The sequence below is a fragment of the Triticum aestivum genome, chromosome 2D (assembly GCF_018294505.1).
Source record: "Triticum aestivum cultivar Chinese Spring chromosome 2D, IWGSC CS RefSeq v2.1, whole genome shotgun sequence".
In the NCBI taxonomy this organism is placed as follows: domain Eukaryota; kingdom Viridiplantae; phylum Streptophyta; class Magnoliopsida; order Poales; family Poaceae; genus Triticum; species Triticum aestivum.
In genome coordinates this window covers 132338538-132360487 of record NC_057799.1, presented here as the reverse complement: position 1 = coordinate 132360487, position 21950 = coordinate 132338538, and positions in this window count along the sequence as shown.

The following is a 21950-nucleotide window of genomic DNA, read 5'->3' as shown; positions in this document are numbered from 1 at the left end:
TGTTTCATTCATAATAGGCTGAATCAGGAACGATGAGCTAATCATATCCACAAAAACAAGATAGGTCGAGTTCATAGCAGATTTTCCTCATCTCAATCATTTCATCATATATCGTCATTATTGCCTTTCACTCGCACGACCGAACGGTGTGGATAATAATAATAGTGCTCGTGCATTGGACTAAGCTGGAATCTGCAAACACTTATTCAAAGGAGAAGACAAGGTAATATGAGCTCTTTGTTAGATCAACAATAATGCACGAGAGCCACTCAACATTTTCACCGTGGTCTTCTCCTCTCGACCCCCAAAGAAAAGAAAAGAATTTCAAAGAAACACACTGGAATATTTTTGGACTTTTTGTTTTTTTTATGAAAGAAGAACAAGAACGAGAAAAACTATTTACGGAGGAAAGCTCCCAACAAGCAAAAAGAAGAACGAGAAATCTTTTGGGGTTTTCTTTTAATATTACTACTAAGCATGCATAGAAGGTAAACTAACTACAACTAATTTTTTTTGTTTTTTCTTAAGGTTTTTCAAACACACAAGAAGAAAGCCAAAAAAAGTAATAAACTAACATGGATAATAAAATGAAAAAGTATGAACACCGACAACTGAAATGAGTGTGCGAACATGAATGTAATGTCGGTGAGAAATACGTACTCCCCCAAGCTTAGGCTTTTGGCCTAAGTTGGTCTATGCCCACGGATCAAAGTAGTTCTCTCCGGTGTACTGAGGAGGATCCTAGGGGTTCCACTGGTTAGCGAGCTCATGTGGATCCCACTGATAAATAGACTCCTGGTATGGATCTGGCTCACGAGGTGGGGATCGTGTCCCCTCGCAGTATGCACGAATGTCCGCGGGCAAAACAATGTACCTGCCTGAATGCATATCGAACAGAACAGGTGCAGGCAAGGTAATAATCTGAAAAGTATTCTCGCTAAATACCAGGTTATAAATAATTCTCTTTTCCTCATCATGTCGAATAAACTTATGTGCTACCATGCTGTCATAATCTAAATATATAGTGGGTAGTAGTTTCTCCTCTTTTTCATAATGCCTAATGGGTATCTCAAAGTGTTTAGCAAGGCGGGAGGCAAAGATGCCTCCAAAAATAGGACCCTTTGTACGGTTCATACTCAACCGTCTAGCAACCATAGCGCCTAAACTGTAAGTTCTATCTCTATGTAAAGTGTGGCGCAAAATGGCGAGGTCAGGGGCACTATGGCCTCCACTCTCTCTGTAGGATCGAAAGTATGTCTAGAAGGGGGGGTGATTAGACTACTTGACCAAATAAAAATCTAGCCTTTTCCCAATTTTAAGTCTTGGCAGATTTTAGCAACTTATCACAAGTCAAGCAATGAACCTACACATGCAAATCTAAGAGTATAGAAGCAGAATGTAAATCATTGCATATGAAGGTAAAGGGGAGGAGTTTGGATGGAGCAAACACAATGTAGACACGGAGATTTTTGACGTGGTTTTGATAGGTGGTGCTATCGTACATCCACGTTGATGGTGACTTCAACCCACAAAGGGTAACGGCTGCGCGAGTCCACGGAGGGCTCCACCCACGAAGGGTCCACGAAGAAGCAACCTTGTCTATCCCACCATGGCCATCACCCACGAAGGACTTGCCTCACTAGGGTAGACCTTGTTGGGGAACGTAGTAATTTCAAAAAATTCCTACGATCACGCAAGATCTATCTAGGAGAAGCATAGCAACGAGCGGGGAGAGTGTGTCCACATACCCTCGTAGACCGAAAGCGGAAGCGTTTTATCAACGCGGTTGATGTAGTCGTACGTCTTCACGATCCGACCGATCCTAGCACCGAACGTACGACACCTCCGTGTTCAGCACACGTTCAGCTCGATGACGTCCCTCGTACTCTTGATCCAATTGAGGCCAAGGGAGAGTTTCGTCAGCACGACGGCGTGGCGACGGTGATGATGAAGTTACCGGCGCAGGGCTTCGCCTAAGCACTACGACAATATGACCTAGGTGTTGACTGTGGAGGGGGCGCCGCACACGGGAACAATTGATGTGTGTTCCAGGGGTGCCCTCCCCACATATATAAAGGAGGGAGAGGGAGGGAGGAAGCCTAGGGTGCGCCCAAGTAGGAGGAATCCTACTTGGGCCCCTAGTCCAATTCGGCCCCCCTACCATATTTGGACAAGGGGGAAAGGAAGGAGGGGGGAGGGGAAGGAAGTAGGAGTCCTAATTCATACTTTCCTTTTCCTCCTCTCCTTTCCCTTTCTCCCCACGTGTCTGGCCCTATAGGGGGCGCACCAGCCTCTTGTGGGCTGGTGTGTTCCCCTTACTTGGCCCATTAAGCCCATATCTTTGTCGGGTTTGCCCGGAACCCCTTACGGTGACCCGGCATCACCCAGAACACTTCCGGTGTCCAAATACCATCGTCCTATATAGGAATCTTTACCTCTCAACCATTTCGAGACTCCTCTTCATGTCCGTGATCTCATCCGGGACTCCGAACAAACTTCAGGCCTCAAATCACATAACTCATAATACAAATCATCATCGAACGTTAAGTGTGCGGACCCTACGGGTTCGAGAACTATGTAGACATGACCGATACACATCTCCGGACAATAACCAATAGCGGAACCTGGATGCTCATATTGGCTCCTACATATTCTACGAAGATCTTTATCGGTCAAACCGCATAACAACATACGTCATTCCCTTTGTCATCGGTATGTTACTTGCCCGAGATTCGATCGTCGGTATCATCATACCTAGTTTAATCTCGTTACCGGCAAGTCTCTTACTCGTTCCGTAATGCATCATCCCACAAATAACTCATTGGTCACATTGCTTGCAAGGCTTATAGTGATGAGCATTACCGAGAGGGCCCAGAGATACCTCTCCGATACACGGAGTGACAAATCCTAATCTTGATCTATGCCAACTCAACAAACACCATCAGAGACACCTGTAGAGCATCTTTATAATCACCCAGATACGTTGTGATGTTTGATAGCACACAAAGTGTTCCTCCGGTACTCGGGAGTTGCATAATCTCATAGTTAGAGGAATATGTATAAGTCATGAAGAAAGCAATAGCAATAAAACTATACAATCATTATGCTAAGCTAATGGATGGGTCTTGTCCATCACATCATTCTCCTAATTATGTGATCTCGTTCATCAAATGACAACACATGTCTATGGTCAGGAAATTTAACCATCTTTGATTAACGAGCTAGTCTAGTAGAGGCATACTAGGGACACTTTGTTTTGTCTATGTATTCACACATGTATCAAGTTTCCGGTTAATACAATTCTAGCATGAATAATAAACATTTATCATGATATAAGGAAATATAAATAACAACTTTATTATTGCCTCTAGGGCATATTTCCTTCAGTCTCCCACTTGCACTAGAGTCAATAATCTAGTTCACATCGCCATGTGATTTAACACCAATAGTTCACATCACCATGTGATTAATTCACATCGCCATGTGACTAATACCCAAAGGGTTTTACTAGAGTCAATAATCTAGTTCACATCGCTATGTGATTAACTCCCAAAGAGTACTAAGGTGTGATCATGTTTTGCTTGTGAGAGAAGCTTAGTCAATGGGTCGGTCACATTCAGAGCCGTATGTATTTTGCAAATTTTCTATGTCTATAATGCTCTGCACGGAGCTACTCTAGCTAATTGCTCCCACTTTCAATATGTATCCAGATTGAGCTTAGAGTCATCCAGATCTGTGTGAAAGCTTGCATCGACGTAACTCTTTACGACGAACTCTTTATCACCTCCATAACCGAGAAATATCTCCGTAGTCTTCTAAGGGTAATTTTGACCGCTGTCAAGTGATCCACTCCTAGATCAATATCGTACCCCCTTGCCAAACCCATGGTGAGATACACAATAGGTCTGGTACATAGCATAGCATATTTTATAGTACCTATGACTGAGGCATAGGGAATGACTTTTCATTCTCTTTCTATTTTCTGCCGTGGTCGGGTTCTGAGTCTTTACTCAACTTCACACCTTGCAACACAGGCAAGAACTCCTTCTTTGACTGTTCCATTTTGAACTACTTCAAAATGTTGTCAAGGTATGTACTCATTGAAAAAAACTTATCAAGCGTCTTGATCTATCTCCATAGATCTTGATGCTCAATATGTAAGTAGCTTCACCGAGGTCTTTCTTTGAAAAACTCCTTTCAAACACGCCTTTATGCTTTCTAGAAAATTCTACATTATTTCCGATCAACAATATGTCACTCACATATACTTATCAGAAATTTTGTAGTGCTCCCACTCACTTTCTTGTAAATACATGCTTCCCAAAAGTCTGTATAAAACCATATGCTTTGATCACACTATCAAAGCGTATATTCCAACTCCGAGAGGCTTGCACCAGTCCATAAATTGATCGCTGGAGCTTGCACACTTTGTTAGCACCCTTAGGATCGACAAAACCTTCTAGTTGCATCATATACAACTCTTCTTAAGAAATTCATTAAGGAATGCAGTTTTGACATCCATTTGCCAAATTTCATAATCATAAAATGCGGCAATTGCTAACATGATTTGGATAGACTTAAGCATCGCTAAGAGTGAGAAAATCTTATTGCAGTCAACACCTTGAAATTGTCAAAAACCTTTTGCGACAAGTCGAGCTTTGTAGATAGTAACACTACCACCAGCGTCCATCTTCCTCTTGAAAATCCATTTATTCTTCATGGCTCTCCGATCATCAGGCAAGTCAACCAAAGTCCACACTTTGTTCTCATACATGGATCCTATCTCAGATTTCATGGCCTCAAGCCATTTCGCGGAATCTGGGCTCATCATCGCTTCCTCATAGTTCGTAGCTTCGTCATGGTCTAGTAACATGACTTCTAGAACAGGATTACCGTACCACTCTGGTGCGGAACGTACTCTGGTTGACCTACGAGGTTCGGTAGTAACTTGATCTGAAGCTTCATGATCATCATCATTAACTTCCTCACTAATTGGTGTAGGCATCACTGGAACTGATTTCTGTGATGAACCACCTTCCAATTCTGGAGAAGGTACAATTACCTCATCAAGTTCTACTTTCCTCCCACTCACTTCTTTCGAGAGAAACTCCTTCTCTAGAAAGAATCCTTTCTTAGCAACGAATATCTTGCCTTCGGATCTGTGATAGAAGGTATACCCAACAGTCTCCTTTGTGTATCCTATGAAGACACATTTCTCTGATTTGGTTCGAGCTTATCAGGTTGAAGCTTTTTCACATAAGCATCGTAGCCCCAAACTTTAAGAAACGACAGCTTAGGTTTCTTGCCAAACCATAGTTCATACGGTGTCGTCTCAACGGATTTAGATGGTGACCTTATTTAACGTGAATGCAGCTGTCTCTAATGCATAACCCCAAAACGATAGTGGTAAATTGGTAAGAGACATCATACATCACACCATATCTAATAAAGTATGGTTACGACATTCGGACACACCATTATGTTGTGGTGTTCCAGGTGGCATGAGTTGTGAAACTATTCCACATTGTTCAAATGAAGACCAAACTCATAACTCAAATATTCACCTCCACGATCAGATCGTAGAAACTTTATTTTCTTGTTACGATGATTTTCCACTTCACTCTGAAATTCTTTGAACTTTTTCAAATGTTCCAGACTTATATTTCATCAAGTAGATATACCCATATCTACTCAAATCATCTGTGAACGTCAGAAAATAACGATACCCGCCGTGAGCCTCAACACTCATCGGACCGCATACATCAGTATGTATTATTTCCAAAAAACTTAGTTGCTCGCTCCATTGTTTCGGAGAACGGAGTCTTAGTCATATTGCCCATGAGGCATGGTTCGCAAGCATCAGGTGATTCATAATCAAGTGATTCCAAAATCCCATCAGCATGGAGTTTCTTCATGCGCTTTACACCAATATAACCTAAACGGCAGTGCCACAAATAGGTTGCACTATCATTATTAACCTTGCATCTTTTGGCTTCAATATTATGAATATGTGTATCACTACGATCGAGATTCAATAAGCCATTTATATTAAGTGTATGACCATAGAAGGTTTTATTCATGTAAACAGAACAACAATTATTCTTTGACTTAAATGAATAACCGTATTGCAATAAACATGATCCAATCATATTCATGCTCAACGCAAACACCAAATAACATTTATTCTAGGCTCAACACTAATCCCGAAGGTAAAAGGAGTGTGTGATGGTGATCTTATCAACCTTGGAATCATTTCCAATACACATCGTCACCTCGTCCTTAACTAGTCTCTGTTTATCTTGCAACTCCTGTTTTCGTGTTACTACTCTTAGCAACTGAACCAGTATCAAATACCGAGGGTTCATATAAACACTAGTAAAGTACACATCAATAACATGTATATCAAATATAGCTTTGTTCACTTTGCCTTCCTTCTTATCCACCAAGTATCTAGGGCAGTTCCACTTCCAGTGACCATTTCCTTTGCAGTAGAAGCACTCAGTTTCAGGCCTGGGTCTAGCTTTGGGTTTCTTCATGGGAGTGGCAACTTGCTTGCCATTCTTCTTGAAGTTCCCTTTCTTTCCTTTTTCCCTTCTTCTTGAAACTGGTGGTCTTGTTGACCATCACCACTTGATGCTCCTTCTTTATTTCTACCTCCGCAGCTTTTAGCGTTGCGAAGAGCTCGGGAATTGTCTTATCCATCCCTTGCATATTATAGTTCATCATGAAGCTTTTGTAGCTTGGTGATAGTGACTAGAGAACTCTGTCCATCACTATCTTATCTGGAAGATTAACTCCCACTTGATTCAAGTGATTGTAGTACCCAAAAATTCTGAGCACATGCTCACTAGTTGAGCTATTCTCCTCCATCTTGTAGGCAAAGTACTTGTCAGAGGTCTCATAGCTCTTGACTCGGGCGTGAGTCTGAAATACCAATTTCAGCTCTTAGAACATCTTATATGCTCTATGTCGTTCAAAACATTTTTGAAGTCCCGGTTCTAAAGCCGTAAAGCATGGCGCACTAAACTATCAAGTAGTCATCACACCGAGCTTTGCTAAATGTTCATAACGTCAACATCTGCTCCGCAATAGGTCCGTCACCTAGCGGTGCATCAAGGACATAATTCTTCTGTGCAGCAATGAGGATAATCCTCAGATCACGGACCCAGTCCGCATTATTGCTTCTATCATCTTTCAACTTAGTTTTCTCTAGGAACATATCAAAATAAAACGGGGAAGCTATACACGAGCTATTGATCTACAACATAGATATGCAAAAACTATCAGGTACTAAGTTCATGATAAATTAAAGTTCAATTAATCATATTACTTAAGAACTCCCACTTAGATAGACATCCCTCTAGTCATCTAAATGATCACGTGATCCAAATCAACTAAACCATGTCTGATCATCACGTGAGATGGAGTAGCTTTCAATGGTGAACATCTCTGTGTTGATCATATCTTCTATATGATTCACGCTTGACCTTTCAGTCTCCAGTGTTCCGAGGCCATATCTGCATATGCTAGGCTCGTCAAGTTTAACCCGAGTATTCTGCGTGTGTAAAACTGGCTTGTACCCGTTGTATGTGAACGTAGAGCTTATCACACCCGATCATCACGTGGTGTCTCGGCATGATGAACTGTAGCAACGGTGCATACTCAGGGAGAACACTTATACCTTGAAATTTAGTGAGGGATCATCTTATAATGCTACCTCCGTACTAAGAAAAATAAGATGCATAAAGGATAAACATCACATGCAATCAAAATATGTGACATGATATGGCCACCATCATCTTGTGCTCATGATCTCCATCACCGAAGCATCATCATGATCTCCATCGTCACCGGTGCGACACCTTGATCTCCATCGTAGCATCGTTGTCGTCTCGCTAACTATTGCTTCTACGACTATCGCTACCGCTTAGTGATAAAGTAAAGCAATTTCATGGCGATTGCATTTCATACAATAAAGCGACAACCATAAGGCTCCTGCAAGTTGCCCATAGCTTTTACAAAACATGATCATCTCATACAAAAATTTATATATCATCACGTCTTGACCATATCCCATCACAACATGCCCTGCAAAAACAAGTTAGACGTCCTCTACTTTGTTGTTGCAAGTTTTACGTGGCTGCTACGGGCTTCTAGCAAGAACCGTTCTTACTACGCATCAAAACCACAACGAATTTTCGTCAAGTGTGTTGTTTTAACCTTCAACAAGGACCGGGCGTAGTCAAACTTGATTCAACTAAAGTTGGAGAAACAGACACCCGTTAGCCACCTGTGTGCGAAGCACGTCGGTAGAACCAATCTCATGAACACGGTCATGTAATGTCGGTCCTGGTCGCTGTCGGTGTCAAAACCGGCGGATCTCGGGTAGGGGGTCCCGAACTGTGCGTCTAAGGTTGATGGTAACAGGAGACAGGGGACACAATGTTTACCTAGGTTCGGGCCCTCTCTATGGAGGTAATACCCTACTTCCTGCTTGATTGATCTTGATGAATATGAGTATTACAAGAGTTGATCTACCTCGAGATCGTAATGGCTAAAACCCTAGAAGTCTAGCCTGTATGATTATGATTGTTCTTGCCTCTACGAACTAAGCCCTCCGGTTTATATAGACACCGGAGGGGAGTAGGGTTGTACAAAGTCGGTTACAGAGAAAGGAATCTTCATATCCAGATGCCAAGCTTGCCTTCCACGCCAAGGAGAGTCCTATCCGAACACAGGAGAGAGTCTTCGGTCTCGTATCTTCATAGCCCATCAGTCCGGCCCACATCATACAGTCCGGACGCCCGAGGACCCCTTAATCCAGGACTCCCTCAGTAGCCCCTGAACCAGGCTTTAATGGCGAGGTGTCCGGCGCGCAAATTGTCTTCGACATTGTAAGGCGGGTTCCTTCTCCGAATACTCCGAAATAGTCTTCGAACACAAGAATCTTGTCCGGCTCTGCAAAAACAAAATACCACACACCACAACAGAGAGTATAATACTTCACGAGTCCAATCTACTGACAATTTTTTGCAGCGTGACATCACGTCACCACCCGGTTATTATTTCAAACCGTTTTTTGACCCGTCGCTCCATGTTTCGAGACGCGGTTTTATTGGCACGTCTTGTCGAAGCAGATATCGTGTCCCCTTATTGCGGGTTTCTCATCAATACGGGCGTGGGAACCCAACCGTTCCGTTGGCATGATTCCTTAGGAATAGGCAGGTTTCAAGGTCTAGGAGGAGGCGTTCGATATCCATCGCCTTTATAAAGGGATCAAGGCCTGTCTTTCTCCTCTACGCCGACCCTTTCCTCATCCTTTCCCACCTCGAGTTCCAGCACCCAAGGTTCAATTTAATTGCTTCGAGCTTTCCAGTCATGTCCGGACCCAGCCCTCAAGGCCGGTGTGTGGCTTCCTCTGTCACAGAGGGGGATATTGAGAAGCTCCGGGCGGCAAGATACCTGACCGCGGAAATCCCCCACAGGCTACTTGCTCAAGGGCAGGTTATTCCTACTCCCAGATCCGGCGAGAGGGTCGTATTCATCCCCCACTTCCTCCGGGGGCTAGGGTTCTATCTCCATCCCTTCGTCTGAGGGCTCATGTTCTATTATGGGCTAGATTTTCATGATCTAGCTCCGGACTCCTTTCTTCACGTCTCGGCGTTCACCGTCATGTGCAAGGCCTTTCTCCGTATTCCCCCACACTTTGGCTTATGGCTCAAGACCTTTAATGTGAAGCCGAAGGTGATCGAGAGGAAGCAAGTGGAGTGCGGTGGTGCTACAGTGAGGAAACTCATCAACGCTTCTTGGCTAAAAGGATCCTTCACAGAATCTTCCAACTTATGGCAGTGGGAGTGGTTTTACATCATTGAACCCCGTGGTACCAAGTGGGCAGCTACACCTGCATTCCGATCTGGCCCTCCAATTCAGCTCGCTTCATGGATTAATAAGGGGTTGGACTGGGGATCAATCGACGAAGTGCAGACTCTACAGAGCCGCTCCGGAGTCTCCTTGAGAAGGACACCAATCTCATCGACGTGATTCAAGTAATGCTAGTCCGCCGGGTCCTCCCGTGCCAGCGATGGTCCCTCCGTATGTGGGAGTTTAATCCAGAAGGACCATGAACCCTTCAACACTTCTTTGGCACGACGCACAAAAGAATGTGGAAATTATTCTTTGGGACAAAAAAGCAGTGGCCGGATACCACAGAGGACATCGGCCTTGACTGCAACCATCCGGATACCTCGGTAAGCACTCGACTCCCGAACACAGCTTAGTTAAATATCCCATAATAAGACACTGAGAAAACAATCTTCTTCCAGGGCTGGATAAAGAAGGCGGAGCGAATTTGTAGCGATCCGACCTCAGACGGTCAAATCTCTGTGTTCAGTGTCATCCCTGGATCGGTAATGCTGACACACACAGTACTCGATTGGATTTATAACAGAGTAGCAATCACACACTTATTACATTGAATGTCTCCAAAAGAGAACTTATTACAATAAATATGGCTTAAGGCCATCTAAATAAGATAACAGCGGAAGGCTTGGAAGATAAAGTGAGTCCATCAACTCCAACGGCATAGCTGAGTGCATGACAAACGACCTAGCGCACCTTACTCCTCGTTTGAAAAGTCTGCAACATAATACGTTGCAGCCTGAAAACGGGTCAGCACATGGAATATGCTGGCAATATAACACAGTAGAGCAATGAACAGATAAATGCTATTACTACATGCATATATGGATGGTGGAGGCTCTATGGTTATATTGTTTTGCGAAAAGCCAATTTTTTCCTACAACAAAGGAATATATTTTATTTAACTATCATGGTAGTTGAAACATTGAGAATGGTACCCCCATCTCAATCCCAATTAAAAGTAATTATCAACCCAACAAAACAGTTTAGAGTGATGAGATCAATCCAATAATTCAAGTACCAGATACTCAAGTTGTCCATAACCGGGGACATGGCTAACCATGATTAGTTTGTACACTCTGCAGAGGTTTGCGCACTTTTCCCCACAAGACTCGATCTCCTCCATTGGATTTCTCGCACTGCATGGTGTTTGAGAAACGGATGACCGAGACACAGTCTTTTAGAAGCATTAACTCTAACCCCGGGTAGACAGTACCAACCTACATCCCCTACATCTGCTAGCCTACCACTGGAAGAGGTCATGCACCATACTCAACTATGCTAGAGCCCATAATAGCTTGTGGCTGCACACGGAAGTTTCTAGCATGAATAATCTTATGATCCCTTTGAGCCTGGGTGGCGGACCATAGGAGGATCACACGGTATAACCCCGGGATCTCCTTGGACAACACTGGTGTAACCCCAGGTGCCCAAAACCAACAATCCACCCAGATGTGTATTAAAGTTGCCACCTTAAGTTAAACCATTAAATAAACAATCTCACATCTGTCATGGATGCACTCAAACCCAATCCACGTCTACGAGCATAGCATAGCAATATAAGCACAACGTAGAAGTAACTCCCAAGGGTTTGATAATAAAACAAGTAATAGGTTCTACCTCATCATCTACTTCCCAATACCCACAAGTTAATCACATCCTAATCATGCAGTGTTTGAGGATTGTAACTAATGCAAAAAACTGGGTATGGAAAGAGTATGATCAATGTGTTACTTGCCTTGCCGACGATCCGCAAAACCTAGAGACTCGTAGTAGCACGCTTCGCACTCCGGGAATTCTATCGCAAACAAACAATAGCATACATAAGCACTCAAGCAAAGATGCACGGGTAAAACACAAATAAGAATATCTAACCAGAAAGTTCAACTGAAGAACTCCGGTTTGCAAAAAGAATCAAATCAAACGGAGCAACGAAACTCAAACAACGAAAGAAACAAGATTCGTTTACTAATCTGGACTAAAGTCGAATTTTACAGTACCAAAATCTTGTTCAAGTTGATTAAACGGAAAGAGGGCTTCGACACGAAGATCTAGACGCTTGTTTCACCTGATTTGGATAAACGGGCGAAAAGATAAACTAAAACGAAGATCAGGGCAGAAAACGCGATCGAAAATAATCACGGAAAACCCCTGGAAAATAAAACGAGACGAACAGGCTAACGAACGAACGTTCGCTGTCTGTGACTAACTGACGAACAGCGTTCGTTAAAACGAACGTACGGACGAACATCCACTATTTAACTAAACCGAAGAAAAAAACGAACAAAATCGATCTAAAATAAAAAAACCGATCTAGGGTTTTTCTGAAATAAGAAAACCGGGGTTGACCGAAGAAAACCGACCGGTCAACGGCGGCGGCTCGGCAAGTTCCGACACGGCGACGGCGGCTCCGGCGACGGGAGGCGGCGGTGCGAGGCGGCGACGGCGCGAGGCGGCTAGGGTTTCGGGGCGCGGAGCTAGCGGCTTGGTGGGCTGGGGCCTCGGGGCGGCGGCTTATAAGGCCTGCCCCCGGCTAGAGTCCGGGTCGGTTACGGCCCGTTAGGTCGGCGCGCGTTTTTTTAATAAATCCTGACACGGAAAAACAAATAAAAGAAATACTAAACGGAGTCCAAAAATCATGAAATGTATTTTCACGGTCCTCTAATAATATTGCGGACAAAGTGAACATTTATTTGGGCCTCTATTGCAATTTTGAAAAACACATATTTTTCCTAATTCAAATAAATAGCAATAAAATCCAAATAAAAAATTATTTATTTGATTTTAACATTTTTACTCCAATATTTCTTTTATTTTGGAGAAGTCATATTATCTCCTCTCGTATATTTTAATATGAAATATTTTCGAAGAGGAAAAATAATTAAAACCAAAGTGATCCTTGTTTCGATATTTGATAAAATTCAATGATGAAAACGTGAAAACGTGAAATCCCCAACTCTCTCCGTGGGTCCTTGAGTTGCTTAGAATTTCGAGGATCGCAAAGCAACAATGCAGTCAAAATATGATATGCATGAATGACCTATGTATAACATTCCAAATTGAAAATTTGGGATGTTACAAACCTACCCCCCTTAAGATGAATCTCGTCCTCGAGATTCAGGTTGGCTAGAAAATAGGTGTGGGTGGTCTTTGCGTAGATCATCCTCTCGTTTCCACGTGGCTTCATCCTCGGTATGGTGGCTCCACTGAACTTTGCAAAACTTGATAACCTTGCTGCGTGTAACTCAGCTGGCAAACTCGAGAATCTTGACTGGTTTCTCCTCATAGGTTAGATCACTATCCAACTGAATTGCTTCTAGGGGCACTGTATCTCTCAGAGGGATATCGGCCATTTCAGCATGAGACTTCTTCAACTGGGAAACATGAAACACATCATGAACTCCTGACAGTCCTTTGGGTAACTCCAACTTGTAGGCTACCTCTCCCATACGTTCCAAAACTCGATATGGTCCTACAAATCTCGGGGCTAACTTTCCCTTTACTCCAAAACCTTTAACTCCTCGCAGAGGTGACGCATGGAGATATGCTCTGTCTCCGATTTCATAGACTACCTCCTTGCGTTTTGAGTCTGCATAACTCTTCTGCCTGGACTGAGCTACCTTCAGTCTATCTCGAATCAGCTTAACCTTCTCTTCTGACTCTTTAATCAAATCCGGACCAAACAACTGACGGTCTCCTACTTCATCCCACATCAATGGTGTTCTGCACCTCCTTCCATACAAAGCTTCAAAAGGTGCCATCTTCAAACTGGCCTGGTAGCTATTGTTGTATGAGAACTCGGCGTATGGCAAATTGTCATCCCAACTAGATCCGTAATCTAGCGCACAAGCTCTCAACATGTCCTCCAGAATCTGATTGACTCTCTCGGTCTGTCCATCTGTCCGCGGATGAAAAGTTGTACTGAACTCTAGCCTGGTACCCAAAGTCTGATGCAACTGGTGCCAAAACTTTGAAGTAAACTGTGTTCCTCTGTCTGATACGATGGTCCCCGGAACTCCGTGCAGACATACGATCCTGGTCATATATATATTGGCTAACTTCGCACTTGTATAGGTGGTCTTCACTGGGATAAAGTGAGCTACTTTGGTCAGGCGATCCACTACTACCCAGATAGAATCATAACCTGATCGGGTCCTGGGCAATCCGGTGATGAAATCCATGCCAAGCTTGTCCCACTTCCATTTGGGTATCGGCATAGGTTGCAGTAACCCTGCTGGCTTCTGATGTTCTGCCTTCACTCTCTGACATACATCACATACGGCTACATACTCGGCAATATCCTTCTTCATTCCAGTCCACCAGAAACGTTCCTTCAAATACAAATTAATCTTGGTGTTTCCGGGGTGTATCGAGTATGGCGAGTCATGAGCTTCCTGAAGTATCAACTTCCTGATCTTGGTATTATTGGGAACATATACACGGTCCTCGAACCACAAGGTGACGTGCTCATCCTCACAAAAACCCTTGGCTTTTCCTTTGCTCATTCTCTCCTTTATCTCTGCAATTTCTTTATCATCCTTCTGAGCTTCTCGAATCTTTCCCCATAATGTAGATTGAACCTCCATCACTGCAACAAAACCTCTAGGAACTATCTCCAAATGAAGCTCCCTGAGATCCTCGGCTAACTCCTTTGGTAATCCTCCGCTCACGAGCGTATTGGAATAACTCTTTCGACTCAAAGCGTCTGCTACGACATTGGCCTTTCCTGGGTGATAATGCAACTTCACATCATAATCCTTTATAAGCTCCAACCATCTCCTCTGCCTGAGGTTCAGCTCCTTCTGCGTGAAAATGTACTTCAAACTATTGTGATCCGTGTACACATCACAACGGTTTCCAATAAGGAAATGTCTCCAGGTCTTGAGCGCATGCACTACGGCTGCTAACTCCAAATCATGCGTGGCATAATTCAACTCATGCGGTCGAAGCTATCGTGAGGCATATGAAACAACCCTTCCGTCCTGCATAAGTACTCCTCCAAGTCCTGAGCAAGATGCGTCGCAATACACTTGGAAATCCTTGCGTATATCCGGCAAAATCAGCACTGGGGCTGTCACCAAACGTTTCTTCAACTCCTGGAAACTTGCTTCACATTCTTCAGTCTAATGGAACTTGGTATCTTTCTTCAATGAATCTCTGGTAGTATCCCACTAGTCCCAGAAAACTGCGGATCTCTCCAACTGAGGTGGGTGCCAACCACTCAGTGACAGACTGGACCTTGGTGGGATCCACTACTATACCCTCACCTGATATAACATGTCCAAGGAATCCAACTTCCTTCAACCAAAACTCACACTTGCTGAACTTGGCATATAACTGATGTTCCCTGAGCTTCTCAAGAACTAAACGCAAATGCTCCTTGTGTTCCTCTTCATTCTTCGAGTATACCAGAATATCATCAATGAACACCACAACAAACTTATCCAAGAACTCCATGAATACCTTGTTCATCATACTCATGAAATAGGAAGGGGCATTAGTCAATCCAAATGACATCACCATATACTCATATAGCCCGTACCTTGTGGTAAAGGCTGTCTTAGGTATATCCTGTTCTCGAATCTTCAGCTGGTGGTATCCTGATTGTAGATCGATCTTCAAAAACACTTTAGCTCCTTGCAGTTGGTCAAACAGATCATTGATCATCGGTAGTGGGTACTTGTTCTTGATTGTCACTTCATTCAACGCACGATAATCAACAGCCATTCTTAATGATCCATCCTTTTTCTCAACCAAGACCACTGGGGCTCCCCATGGTGACGAGCTTCGTCGAATGTAACCTTTCTCCAATAACTCCTTAATCTGCTTCTTAATCTCCTCCAGATCATTTGCGGGCATCCGGTATGGTCTCTTCGATATTGGTCCGGTGCCTGGCAATAGCTCTATCAAAAACTCAATATCTCGATCTGGCGGCATGCCTAGTAACTCCTCTGGAAATACATCTGGGTAATCCTTCACTACCGGCACTTCCTCCTGAACCACTCCTGAGAGAGAATTTACTTGGGTTCTCCTCGGCGCATGCCTGGATACATACTTGATCCTTTTTCCCTCTGGGGTGGTGAGTAGAATAGACCTACTAGCACAGTCAATATTTCCTCCATACTTCGATAACCAATCCATTCCCAGTATCACATCCAATCCTTGTGACTCCAAAATTATTAGGTCTGAGGGGAAAACATGGCTACCAATGGTTAAGGGTATCCGATCGCACCATCGGCTGGCCATATACTCTGCACCTGGTGAGCTTACTAACAAGGGTGTCCTAAGGGCTACAGTGGGTAACTTAAACTTGTCCACAAATCCCCTTGAAATTTATGAATGTGATGCACCAGTATCAAATAGAACAAGAGCGGTAAATGACTTAACCAAAAACTTACCGATAACTGCATCAGGCTGCTCTTCAACCTCCTCCATGTTCACGTGGTTCACTTGTCCCCTGTTGAAAAGGTTGGGCTTCTTCCCAGCGCTTCCATTGCCATTTCCGTTCTACAATTCTGGACAATCATTGGCGTAGTGCCCAGTCTTCCCGCACTTGAAACAGGTAATGTGACTTTGATCCTTCTTGGCGGGGGTGGCTGGGTGCTACCTCTTCAGCACTGCGTTGGTTTTTCCTTGAAGAGGAAAGGGTGATGCAGTAAAGTAGCGTAAGTATTTCCCTCCGTTTTTGAGAACCAAGGTATCAATCCAGTAGGAGATCACGCACAAGTCCCGCGCACCTACACAAACAAATAAGAACCTCGCAACCAACGCGAAAAAGGGGTTGTCAATCCCTTCACGGTCACTTACGAGAGTGAGATCTGATAGATATGATAAGATAATATTTTTAGTATTTTTATGATAAAGATGCAAAGTAAAATAAACGGCAATAAAAATAGCTAAGTGTTGGAAGATTAATATGATGGAGAATAGACCCGGGGGCCATAGGTTTCACTAGTGGCTTCTCTCAAGAGCATAAGTATTACGGTGGGTGAACAAATTACTGTCGAGCAATTGATAGAATTGAGCATAGTTATGAGAATATCTAGGTATGCTCATGTATATAGGCATCACGTCCGTAACAAGTAGACCGAAACGATTCTGCATCTACTACTATTACTCCACACATCGACCGCTATCCAGCATGCATCTATAGTATTAAGTTCATAAGAACGGAGTAACGCTTTAAGCAAGATGACATGATGTAGAGGGATAAACTCATGCAATATGATATAAACCCCATCTTGGTATCCTCGATGGCAACAATACAATACGTGCCTTGCTGCCCCTGCTGTCACTGGGAAAGGACACCGCAAGATTGAACACAAAGCTAAGCACTTCTCCCATTGCAAGAAAGATCAATCTAGTAGGCCAAACCAAACTGATAATTCGAAGAGACTTGCAAAGATAACCAATCATACATAAAAGAATTCAGAGAAGATTCAAATATTGTTCATAGATAATCTTGATCATAAACCCACAATTCATCGGTCTCGACAAACACACCGCAAAAGAAGAGTTACATCAAATAGATCTCCAGGCGAATCAAGGAGAACTTTGTATTGAGATCCAAAGAGAGAGAAGAAGCCATCTAGCTAATAACTATGGACCCGAAGGTCTGAGGTAAACTACTCACACATCATCGGAGAGGCTATGGTGTTGATGTAGAAGCCCTCCGTGATCAATGCCCCCTCCGGCGGAGCGCCGGAAAAGGCCCCAAGATGGGATCTCACGGGTACATAAGGTTGCGGCGGTGGAACTAGGTTTTCGTGGATGCTTCTGATGGTTTGGGGGTACGTAGGTATATATAGGAGGAAGAAGTATGTCGGTGGAGCAACGTGGGCCCCACGAGGGTGGAGGGCGCGCCTAGGGGGGTAGATGCGCCCCCTGCCTCGTGCTCTCCACGTTGATTGCTTTACGTAGACTCCAAGTCCTCCGGATCACGTTTGTTCCGAAAATCACGTTCCCAAAGGTTTCATTCCGTTTGGACTCCGTTTGATATTATTTTTCTGCGAAACACTGAAATAGGCAAAAAACTGCAATTTGGGCTGGGCCTCCGGTTAATAGGTTAGTCCCAAAAATAATATAGAAGTGTATAATAAAGCCCATTAAACATCGAAAACAGAATATAATATAGCATGGAACAATCAAAAATTATAGATACGTTGGAGACGTATCACTGGGTTAGAGCGGTTCTGATTCCTGCCTGCTCCATTCCTGTTTCCATTCTTGGGGCCACTATGGTTATGCGTACTTCCTCCGTTGTGAGTGTGGCCTCCATGGTTATGGGTAAATCCTCTCGAGTTCAGGGTAAATCGAGGCTTCTGCTGAGCTCCTGAATTGTACTTCCCTTGTCCATACTTCCTTTTGCGGCTCTCAAATTGCTGCTGCTTCCCTTCAATCATAAGAGCCCTGTCTACCAACTCCTGATTGTTAGCGAATGTCGCTACCATCAACTGCATGCTCATCTCATCATTCAACCCATCCATAAACTTCTCGTGCTTCACGGCATCTGTGGCCACATCATTAGGGGCATAGCGAGCTAATTTACTAAACTCATCTACGTACTGAGCCACAGTACGGTTTCCCTGGCGTAAGTTGCGAAACTCATGCTTCTTCATGTTCATAGCTCCAGTTGAGACATGTGCAGTGCGAAATGCTTGCTGGAACTGATCCCAAGTGATGTTGGCTATAGGGAAGGTGGCTGTGTAATTCTCCCACCATGAGGCTGCTGGTCCATCTAACTGATGTGCGGCAAAAGGCACCTTCTCTGCATCTGTGCAACCGGCGGTGGTCAACTCCCTTCCAATCCTGCGTAGCCAGTCATCCGCAACTATTGGCTCGGTGCTACTGGAAAACACCGGCGGCTGCAACCTCAGAAAACGGGCTAAGTTGTCAACTGGAGGTGGTGGTGGCGGGTTGTTGTTGTTGTTGCCTTGGTTCTGGACTAATATCTGCATCAAGGCATTCTGCTGCTGGATCAACTGGGTGATCTCTGGTGGGAAGACAAATCCGGTATCACGTCTCGGAGGCATCTGATGGGTTTAGAGGGGAGAGATTAGAATAGAATGAGGTCTAGTGAGAAGACACTACCCATATGCACATGAGACAAACACAATCATATCATATCGCTCAATCAATCAAGCAAGGGCATACAATCGGTCTAGAACTATCGTTACAAAAGTGATCGAATTACTACTATATACAGGGGGATGCTACTAGTCATATGGTGGTCATCTAGAAGTATTGATCGATGGAAGACTCCATGATGTCCGCTCCAGCTTCGTCTTCATAATCACCATCACTATCATCGGGGTCGGAGTCGGTGTCGTCGATGATGATGTAGTCTTCAAAACGTATTTCCTTAGGTTCGTCGTCATCTCCTCCTGGCGCGGGGTCACCCATAAAAAATCCTAGCTTCCTTGTCAAGTCGTCATTCTTCTCCACGAATATCGTCATTTCCTCCTCATATCCATGGCGTGTAGACTTGAGTTCCTCTTCTAGCTCTGAAATCCTGGTCATTGCCTTCTTTAGGTCTATCATGCCTGCGCACATCTGATTCTCCTGCCAACGAATGTGCTGGTTTAGCTCCTGGATGAACGCTGCAATGGACCTGTCCCTCCTGGTGCCGACTATCTTCCATTGCTCATCTCGGCGCCCACATATCTGATAAATAGTGTCCTTCAGCTCCTCTTTGTAGACTTCTCCAAAACTGTCGGTGTTCTGGGAACGGGGGTCCCAGACTTTCCTGCCTACGGCCCACAGCGTGGCTAAGCCAGCAGGCCGTACGGCCCATCTTCATCAACAAGGCATCCAAGACCCTCTCGAGGGGCCAAGCCTCGCGAGGCGGACGACGCAAGACCTCCTCAGGAGTGGCCTAGTCAAGCAGGCTCATGAGGAGCGGAGATATCAAGGCGGGGCAAACCTCACGAGGCTCTCGTGACGTGAGCCGTGACGATCGGCGCCAGGCGGGCGCCTGCGCACAGCGTCCTTGTTTTCTATTTGGTGCTAAGGAAGCAGGCGCAGGCGAGGAGTACCGAGGCATCAGGCAAAGGTTGCTATATCGGTGCAACGAGACCAAGACCAGGAGGACGGCAAAACGGAGGTCATCGTGGAGCCCAAGATGGCGTCACCACCAGAACCTTTCGCAGGCGAAGACCACTTTTGTCAGGATAGCTTGTACTAGCTGTCCCCCTTCAAATTTTCCCGTCGTTGTTGGCTCCCTTCCCGCTCGATATTTGGGAAGAGGACTAGGGCCTATATAAGTAGAGCTAGCCACCACCGTAGGGGCATCGAGCAGTTCACCCAGCTCTCACCCGCTAAGTCACCAAGCACAAGAACACCTCAACCTCAGGAGGCTGTTCTTCCCTCTGTACTGTTCATCATCAGCCCAAGAGGCAATCCACCACCACCACACTGGAGTAGGGTATTACACCACAACGGTGGCCCGAATCAGTATAAATCCCGTGTCTCTTTGTGTTGTGAGTTCGTCGAGTTCGTCCGTGAGGTCTTACCGAGCTGGGGCGTAGATCGGTAGGAGGGAAAGACTTCACGCGCACCCCGGTGTTCGAACCTTAAGGGTTTTACGGAACCCCACATCCGACATTTGGCGCACCAGGTAGGGGTGCGCCGGAGCTTCTTCTCCGCCAGTCAACTTGCCGACGCTCCGCGATCAAGATGTCCGGCGACCCAAGAGCTGACTCCGACCGCTTGGCGGCCTGGCTAGCCCGGGCGACGACACCCGCCCATGAAGACCTCGACCCCGCGCTCCAGGCGGCGCGGGTGTCGTCCAACGCTGTGGGGCACGGGCAGCGCGGCCAGGCGTCATCCACCCCCACCCCACGACAGGTACGAGCCGCTGTAAGGGCAGCAAGCCACGCCGCGACGACGGCGCCGCACTCGCGGCGAGAGAAGGCAATCATGCGGGCGGCACTCACCGTGGCAAGGGAGCTGCTGCGGTGCCGGCTGATGGAGAGCGGTCGGGACTCGCTGCTGGAACGCGTTGCTGAGCTGCTTGACGCTGCGGCCTCGGGAGCGTCGCCTTTCTGCTATCGACTCCCTTCACAGGCCGTTGCGGGAACTCATGGCGGGCCTCACCGCACCCACGCGCCGGCGGGCGCGCATGGGGGCTTCGTCGACACCAGCGCGGCCGGCGGCGCTGGAGGCCCCGCCGCCCCCGCACCGCCCGCAACAAGCACGGGCACAAGCGTCGCCCCGCATGGTCCCGGCGAGATGCCACGCTACTACCGTCAGGACGCCACGTTGGGCCGGGCAACATGGAGTGTGGGGCACTACGGCGAGGTGTTCGGGGTAACAGCCCTAGAAGCCTACGTGCCCTGCATGACGGACCAGGAGTACACACCGGAGGGCGACCCCGTCTCGTTCGTTGGAGAAGATTGGGAAGAGGGGGCGTTAGGAGTTGAAGCCTTCCAGGAGCCGCCGGGGAACCACCACGACCGCGTGTGCAACGACCACTACAGGGTACCTCTAATCCCTCAGGAGCAAGCTTACGCTAACCATGAGTCGCAGGAGGAACAGATCACCACAACGGCCGGCGGCCCCAGCTCGGCGGCTTCCCTGCCGGCAGGGGGATCGCGTTGGGGGATGCAGGAGAGGGGTCGGGAGCCAGGCCCCTCCCCACGGCGCGCAAAGCCAGGGGACACCCGGAGGTAGGCCCTCTGCCGGGGAGGCTTCGACAACCCTTCCCCCGGCAGAGGACATGTGGTCGCCGAGGGCACCGCTGGCGTCCTCTTTCCATCTTCTGTGTCGTCCTGGCGACCGGTCGGCTCAATGGAGGTTAAGGGTGGCGCAAGGCCCAGCCCTTGTCTAGCGATATGAAGCAAGGCCGGTACCTGTGAAGAAGGCCCAGTGCCTGTGATGCTCGCCGCCCGTGACACTCTCACGTAATAATGAGTTGGGGCTGTATACGCCCCGGAGTCTCAGGAGCGCCGGCCTCAGGCCCTGGGGCTCCCTCCCACGCCTAGTGGCAGCACTTAGCTCCGCGCTGGTGAGAAGACTTGAAGACCGGAAGACTA